This window comes from Drosophila teissieri, chromosome 3R (genome assembly GCF_016746235.2).
Source record: "Drosophila teissieri strain GT53w chromosome 3R, Prin_Dtei_1.1, whole genome shotgun sequence".
NCBI classification, from domain to species: Eukaryota; Metazoa; Arthropoda; class Insecta; order Diptera; family Drosophilidae; genus Drosophila; species Drosophila teissieri.
The window spans coordinates 4,443,185-4,450,566 of NC_053032.1; positions in this window are offsets into that span (position 1 = coordinate 4,443,185).

Sequence of the window (7,382 nt, forward strand, 5' to 3'; positions counted from 1 at the left end):
GGTCTCTTCTAACTGCACTTTTGGGACCCAAACAGGGCAAATTAAACATTTTCCTTGGCAAGGAGGGATTCCCACCATATTGCTCTTCCAGCTCCATTGACTGGGATATAATTAGTGGCAACTATTCAGGTGGGACATTCAAACTGGCACATTGAAAGCCTTTGAATTCTGACTTTCTGTGGGGCATTCAGACGGATTCCCCTGAATTTGGGGATTCATATGCATGCCAAGAGAATAAGTCCTCGGAAATGTGAGAGAGTCGCAATTGATAATCGGCTCATTGATAACAAAAGACCTTGCAAAGGTCTAAGGCCTAAACAAGGCTTTAAACACGAGCGGTAAGAACACAGCTTCTTGTACAATGTATTATATGTTTAAATGTGTTATGCTTTCACCTACTGGCTACACATGTTACATTTAACTGACTGTTCGTTCATATGCGGTATGTATGATTTAGCAGCTCGACGTTTGCTACTTGGCCACAACTCACTAAGTGCCTGGTCCTGCCACAAATGGCCATAATATTCAAGCATCACCAGGCAGGAGCAGTGGCAGGAAGGAATGGGGATCAGCTACGGATGGGATGGAGTGCCAGAGGTGGCTCAAGCGAATTTATTGCACCCCATCCCAGAAGTCGGGCCAGGCCAACTCGGTGTCTGGGCTCGAAGGGCTTCTGTGTTGAAACAAACACAATTTCCGCAACATTTGATTGGCCTTTGCATCGGAACAAAAATCGTGTAAAATGAGCTGCAATTAGAAGGAAAACCAACATAAAAAACATAATTTTGAAAAACATAAATATTCAAAAAAGTCTGTTAACGAATTTTCGAATATTTTAGCAATGGCATAAATGTATATTTAAGCCATAACAATAATTGATAATATAATTGATCAATCAATAATGAATTGCTGGAGTGGGGCGCCTAGTATTTTGCTATTTCAAACTCCGCATCGAGCAACACAACTTTAATCAATTTTCGGGACCATTCTGTGAGGCTGCTCAAAGCAAAGCACCCTCGAAATCAAATACAGTCGGCAGCTGGAACTGGGGTCTTGTCAAAGGGGAAAAAGGATCGGGAACCGGAAATCTGGCTACCCGCAACACTCTGGAGTGTGTCCTAAAATGCCAAAACAAATATACATTTTCACACAATTCAATTTATATGCCCGCAGCACAGCTCGAGCTCAAGCACCGAGAAAGGATTCCGGATTCGGGTTCCGGGATACGGTTTCAAGAGCCCGGCTGTATCGACAGCTCCGAAGTAGTCCCGAGTCGGTTTGGGGATCCTCCCATCCCCCATCGCTGCTCCTGCTCCTGGCAGCTCCTTTTGCCGGCTTTCGCCAGCCATTTACTACTCATTTTACCACTTGATTGTGTTTGCACAACATTTCAGCAAGCGTCGCGGCATCGGCATTTTGCACTGCAGCAAGCCAGCAACCCAAAAATAAAACAAAAAGCACTGAAATTTGAATTGCAATGGCGTCACGGGGAGCAAATATTCGACGATGAGAAATGGAAAGTTAATTTAAATAATCGGTAATGTAAAATGAAGTTATTAGTTAAGAGCGAATATCTAAAAGTACTGTATATTAACATTTCTGCTGATGCCAAACTCAATCTATACCAATTTTCTGATAACGCGTCACACTCATTACTTTTTCTTATACTTAAGTTATTTTAAATTATAACATTAAGCAACGTTTGTTATAATGTACATAGTAGGTTATTATGTTAAAATAAAAAATTATAATTCACTCATTCAATTGCAATCAGTTTAAAAGAGTTAAGTTGCGTTTACTTACCTTTTGCAATTTTACTTACGTTTACAGCTCAACAAACATAAACATAGAAATTTGAACAGAAAAATTAGTTTTTAAAGAATTGACTTGACCAATATCTTAACACGCACTGTCATCACCATTCACTTACGTGTGTATACATACATACTTAAACGCATGTCTTACTGACGGAAAACGAAAACAAATTTTAATCAGAACTCGAGCTCTGTCGGTAAATCAAATAAAATCCAAAAACATAGCAAAACCAGCCAGGAAAAGCGTAAAGTCGCAGACCAAAGTTTGAATCAACCGCTAGTCCACAAGATGAATCAAAATAGGTTTGTTTGTTAGCTAAAAACCAGAAAATACAAATAAAACAAGAGAGAAAGCCATAGTCGAGTTCCCCGACTATCTGATACCCGTGACTCAGCTTGTGGATGTGCGAAGGAGAAATGGCAATTTGACTAACAAAAATGTGAAACAAAATCAAAACATTTTTCAAAATTCTCGGCCTGGCAGCTTTGGCGGTTTGTGGGTGTTAGAGTGGGCGTGGTAACACGAATCGACAAACTTGCGCTGCATCTATGTCTCTGGAATCTGCATGCTTAATCTTAACTTTCTAGCTTTTATAGTTTCTGAGATCTCGACGTTCGTACGAACGGACAGACGGACATGGTCAGATCGAATCCTCTATTGATACCGATCAAGAATATATAATATATACTATATATGGTCCGGAAACGCTTCCTTCTGCCTGTTACATACTCTTGAACGAATCTAGTATACCCTTTTACTCTGCAAGTAACTTGTATAATAACGGCCAGGCCTACTTCAATCATTTTGTAGGGAATACACAACTCAGACTGTGTGAAATGTTTGCCATTTTTAAGAGATAATTTTCATTATTATCTGAAAAAATAAATTTCGTATAATTTCTTTTCCTCCAGTCCTTTAAGTTAAAGCAGCATTCACAATGAGCATCCTTTGTTGTGATAAGTAATCATCGATAGGCATTTTTAAGTAAATATGGAAATTACGATGTTTCCCCAAACTTTGGCCTTGTGGTAATGATAAACTACGAGCAAAGTCAGGAGTTTTAATTAAATTTGCATGCCATATTTATGCTGCAGTCTCATCAAAAGTTATGGCAATTGTACGGCTCCAATTGTTAAATTAAACGGAAATGCAGTGCCACTTGGCCGTCTTAAATGGACAGGTGCGGGGGGATCGAATAGCTCATATGGCTTGGCTCATCATAAAATGCAATGGCTCAGAACATTGCGTATACGCAGCCTGCAACGCGACCTATTTAAACTGCGTTTTATAACGGCGCGGGTCGTTGTGAAGTGAGTCACTGACTGGGTGTAAGCTGCCGACAATCAAACAGAACATGATCCAGACATATAGTGCATATATCATCAGGGATTGGGGGAAAAAGCCGCGCTCCAGCTTCAGCGGAACAGTTGCTCCTTTCAGTTTCCCCCTACTTGGTGTTTTTATACCCGTTACTAGTAGACTAAAAGGGTATACTAGATTTGTTGAAAAGTATCTAACAGGCAGAAGGAAGCGTTTCCGACCATATGAAGTATATATATTCTTGATCAGGATCAATAGCCGAGTCGATCTGGCCATGTCCGTCTGTCTGTCTGTCTGTCCGGACGGACAGTTAGCATGATGTGCTCGTTAGCGGTTAAAAAAACGACTAACCAAAGGACGTACGTACTGGATTGGCAATACCCTTTAAAAAGGTATGCAAAACCGTTTTGGTGGCTTAAGTTTCACCGTCTGCCATTTCAGCTTTTGTTTTGTGATGCCAATAAAACATGCATTTCACTTTCAAACCAACCGTTGGCAAACAATGGCGAACGTTGAGATCCCAGGGGCGGGGCTGGACGTATCACAAAAACATTCTTACCATTGCAAAGCAAGGATCCTTTGTACAGCGCGTACTCAATTATTTGGTCGTTACTTGTTTCTTATTACCTTTTGCCTACCGACACTACGAAACATAATAACTGCGTCCCAAGAGGATGAAGAGATGGCTTTGTTTGTTCGGGCCGGCAATGCAATCGAGTTGCGGAATTGCGGAAATAAATGCGAATTTAATATGCAAAGGAGTTGGAAGGAGCCAGCACGAGTTTGCTCAACGAATATGAGTTTAAAGACACTCTGCAAACGATTTTGCAACGTATAGAGTCAAATATTAAAAGAAAACAATTTTTTAAATTCATAATCACTCATCAATTTATTTCTAATAAATAATTTTTTTTTTTTTTTTTTTTATTTATTTGTGCTTTATCCCTTATATATATATGTACATTTCATTAAAGCTAATGGTATAATTAGGTATTTACAGTGTTTAGCTAAGGCTTTCATCTGAAATATTTATTAATTATGTCTAGTTGACCTGTTTTAGTTTTTTGTATAACAATATTTATTATTTATTAAGGAAAACAAGGGAGAAGAAAACCTTAATTGACATTTCTAATAAATAATAACTTCAAATAATTATTAATACAAAAAAATTATTAAAAAAAGAAGAAAATACTTTGCTATTACTCTAACGCCAAATACTGCGGTTCTCTATACAAGGAAGAACGCTATAGATAGAGATTTGAAAAACAAATAATACAATTTCAGCACATTTTTCAAAACTGTGGGCGTAGCAGTTTTATAAATAATCAAAAACATAATTGGTCAAGACTTCATTTATATATTGTTAACGTAAGAAATAAAGAAATTTAAAACCTCAGAATACTATAAAGCCCTACACATAAAAAACTAAGAGTGACTACTATAGTCGAGTTCCCCGACTATCTGATATCCGTTAATCAGCTAGTGGAAGTGCGAACAAGAAATTTCAACACTAACAGTTTTTGGCGGTTTGTGGGCAAAAAGATTTTTGACAAATCGAGAGAAATTTACAAGACTAACAAAACTGTGAGAAAATATCAAAACATTTTCAAAAGTTTGGGCGTGGCAGTTTTGGGTGATTTGTGGTCGTTAGGGGCAAAATGAATTAAAACACGCAAATATGTGCATAGACGCAGAATATGTCCCTGGAGTCTGTATGCTAAATCTCAACTTTCTAGCATTCACAGTTCCTGAAATCTCGACGTTCATACGGACGAACAGACAGACGTATATACGGACGGACATGGCCACACCGACTCGAATTTAGTATACCCTTTTAATCTACGAGTTAGGGGTATTTTTTATACCTTACCTTACCTTATACATTAAACGCATTAATATTTACTTGAAAAACTGTAGAGGCGGATCTAAAAGCTTGGCAAGAATCATTCTGTTTCTGTGATGCACATGTGGTTGTCAAGATTGCACGGTCAATGAGATTAAACTTCCCAGTTACCATTCATCATGGTTTAATTATGAAGAAAAATGGGAATTGCAACCTGTGAGTTTTCATTAAAGATTGGATTGATACATTTATTTGAGTTCATTTTTGATAGATATTTTTAAAAATTGTATCCTCAAGCCGCCGTTCATTAGTAAAAGTCAGGAAATACTGGTTTTAACCGCCTGTTGATTCGAAACGGTTAAAAGATTTCCTTAACAGCAGACTGAGAACAGCGACCAGACTCTCCTTCGTCCCTCACACATCGTCCTTCGCTCCCTGACGCTCCCCTGCCGAAAACAAGAAGATGGAACAGATCGAAGGGGATGGTTCAGCAAACTGATGTAAGCTACAGAAGACATGCGGGAACAGGAACACTGGGAAACTCCTCTGTTCCGATTCCCACATCGTCCTGCAGGACGATGCAGAACGTCCGGCCCTGCCAAACTCGAAGTAAGCAACAGGAGACATGTGGGAATAGGTCCGCAGGGGAAGATGGGAACACTGGAAATCGGAACTATGAGGGACGGAACAAACGAATCGCGAAGGGCGAAACGTTCCGAATTAGGAGGGGCATAATCATCCCAGTTGAAATGGACTATTTGGCACAGGCACACTTCGAATCGCGAAATAGTCCGCATTCAGTTTCAAATTTGCATGGCATGGCGGCGGACGTAGAGCGGGAAAAAGCGCATAATTCGGAAATCATTTAAAAGGAAGCATAAGTTTGGATCACTTCGCGGGCGCGTGATTGTGATTGCGGGCTCCGAAAGTGAATGCACTTGTCCCGCATTCAAACCCTGATTCTGATGTATCGATGGCCGGTATTTGTTTGTGCGTATCTGTGCCAACCAGAATGTGGGCGTGTCCGCCCCCGCCGCGCCATAAAGTAAAGTGTCGCGAAGTGAAGTGCGAGAATGTCCGCCCCCGATTTCCGAAAGAGCGCTGTGAAATCCTGTGAGCTACGATTGTGAGTGCAATGTGTCTTTTGTAAATCAAGGAAAATCACATTTTAAATTGCTGCGCATTAGAACGAATACAGATACAAAGACAGGGCCACAAGGAGGCAGCCAGGCAAGATCGAAAGTCAAATGCCGTCAAACATTGATTGCGTTGTCGTCTATCCACGAAACGTGGGGAATAAAAAAGAACGAAGGAGGATGTGAAGCATTTGACTGATGTGAATAGAGTGAAAGATGTGAACTGGCCGAGGTTCCACCTCTTCCCTTGCATGGTGGCACGTGCTATAGTCTGCCCCCATTTATTTCAATTTGATTATATTGAAGAGTAGATGATGTGATATATGGAAATGCAAGATATGATTAGAGGCTGGCTAAGCTAAGCCTCAACTTGGAATGGTGCTCCTACATGGATTTAAAAACTCATTAATGCACAAAAACATTAGTCCTCACATCTTTGGTATCATTACTCAGGCAGAAGGTCGGAAACCTAAGGAAGGGTGGAGTCAGCAACGCTGCCAGCAAAGCAATAGGGTGCTGAAACAGGTGCCAATATTGGCCCCAAAAAAAACTCAAAAAACATTGAAAACGCAAAACGGATATTATGCTTGCCAGCGCAAAGAAATTCGGGAAAAGTATCAAATATCACAAGGTGAACTTTCAACAACTATTAAGTATTTCTTTAGAAATTCAGCTAGAAAAGAACACTTTGCCTGATAAAAAGACAGTTTTAGTACAGTTTAAATGACAATAGTGAAATAGTGGGTGATCCAGGTGCCTCAATATTTCGGAATGTCGATATTGATGATTCGAGAACACTTTTAAATTAAAATCCAATGAAATAACGATTTTTTTTTAAGGCAGTAGCACCTAAAACATTTTAAGACCTTGAACCGATATATTTGCTTTGTTGGGTAAAGCGTATAGCCAGTAATTTATTACAAAAACTCTTTAAATTTGTTTTGTTGTGTTTATACTTAATATTTCATTTCATATTTGTATTCATTGAGTTAATAAACGTCTTAGGATCCTAGATTCGTTGAGATCAAACAAAAAGGGGCTTGAAATACATGTATGCATGTTTAATGAATACATGTTTAGAGTTCATCGCCCAGCGTAGCCCTTGTACCTCCCTAAGAAATGTTTTTCTTTTTTTTTTTCTCGGATGTTAATCAGCCGGTTTCCTTGGTCAAAAAGTAAATATCAATTTGTTGCTTAGCTACCCTAATTACACGATGGTCAGCATCGCCTGACATCCTTCTAATCGTCCCGTGTTATGGAGTGCAATA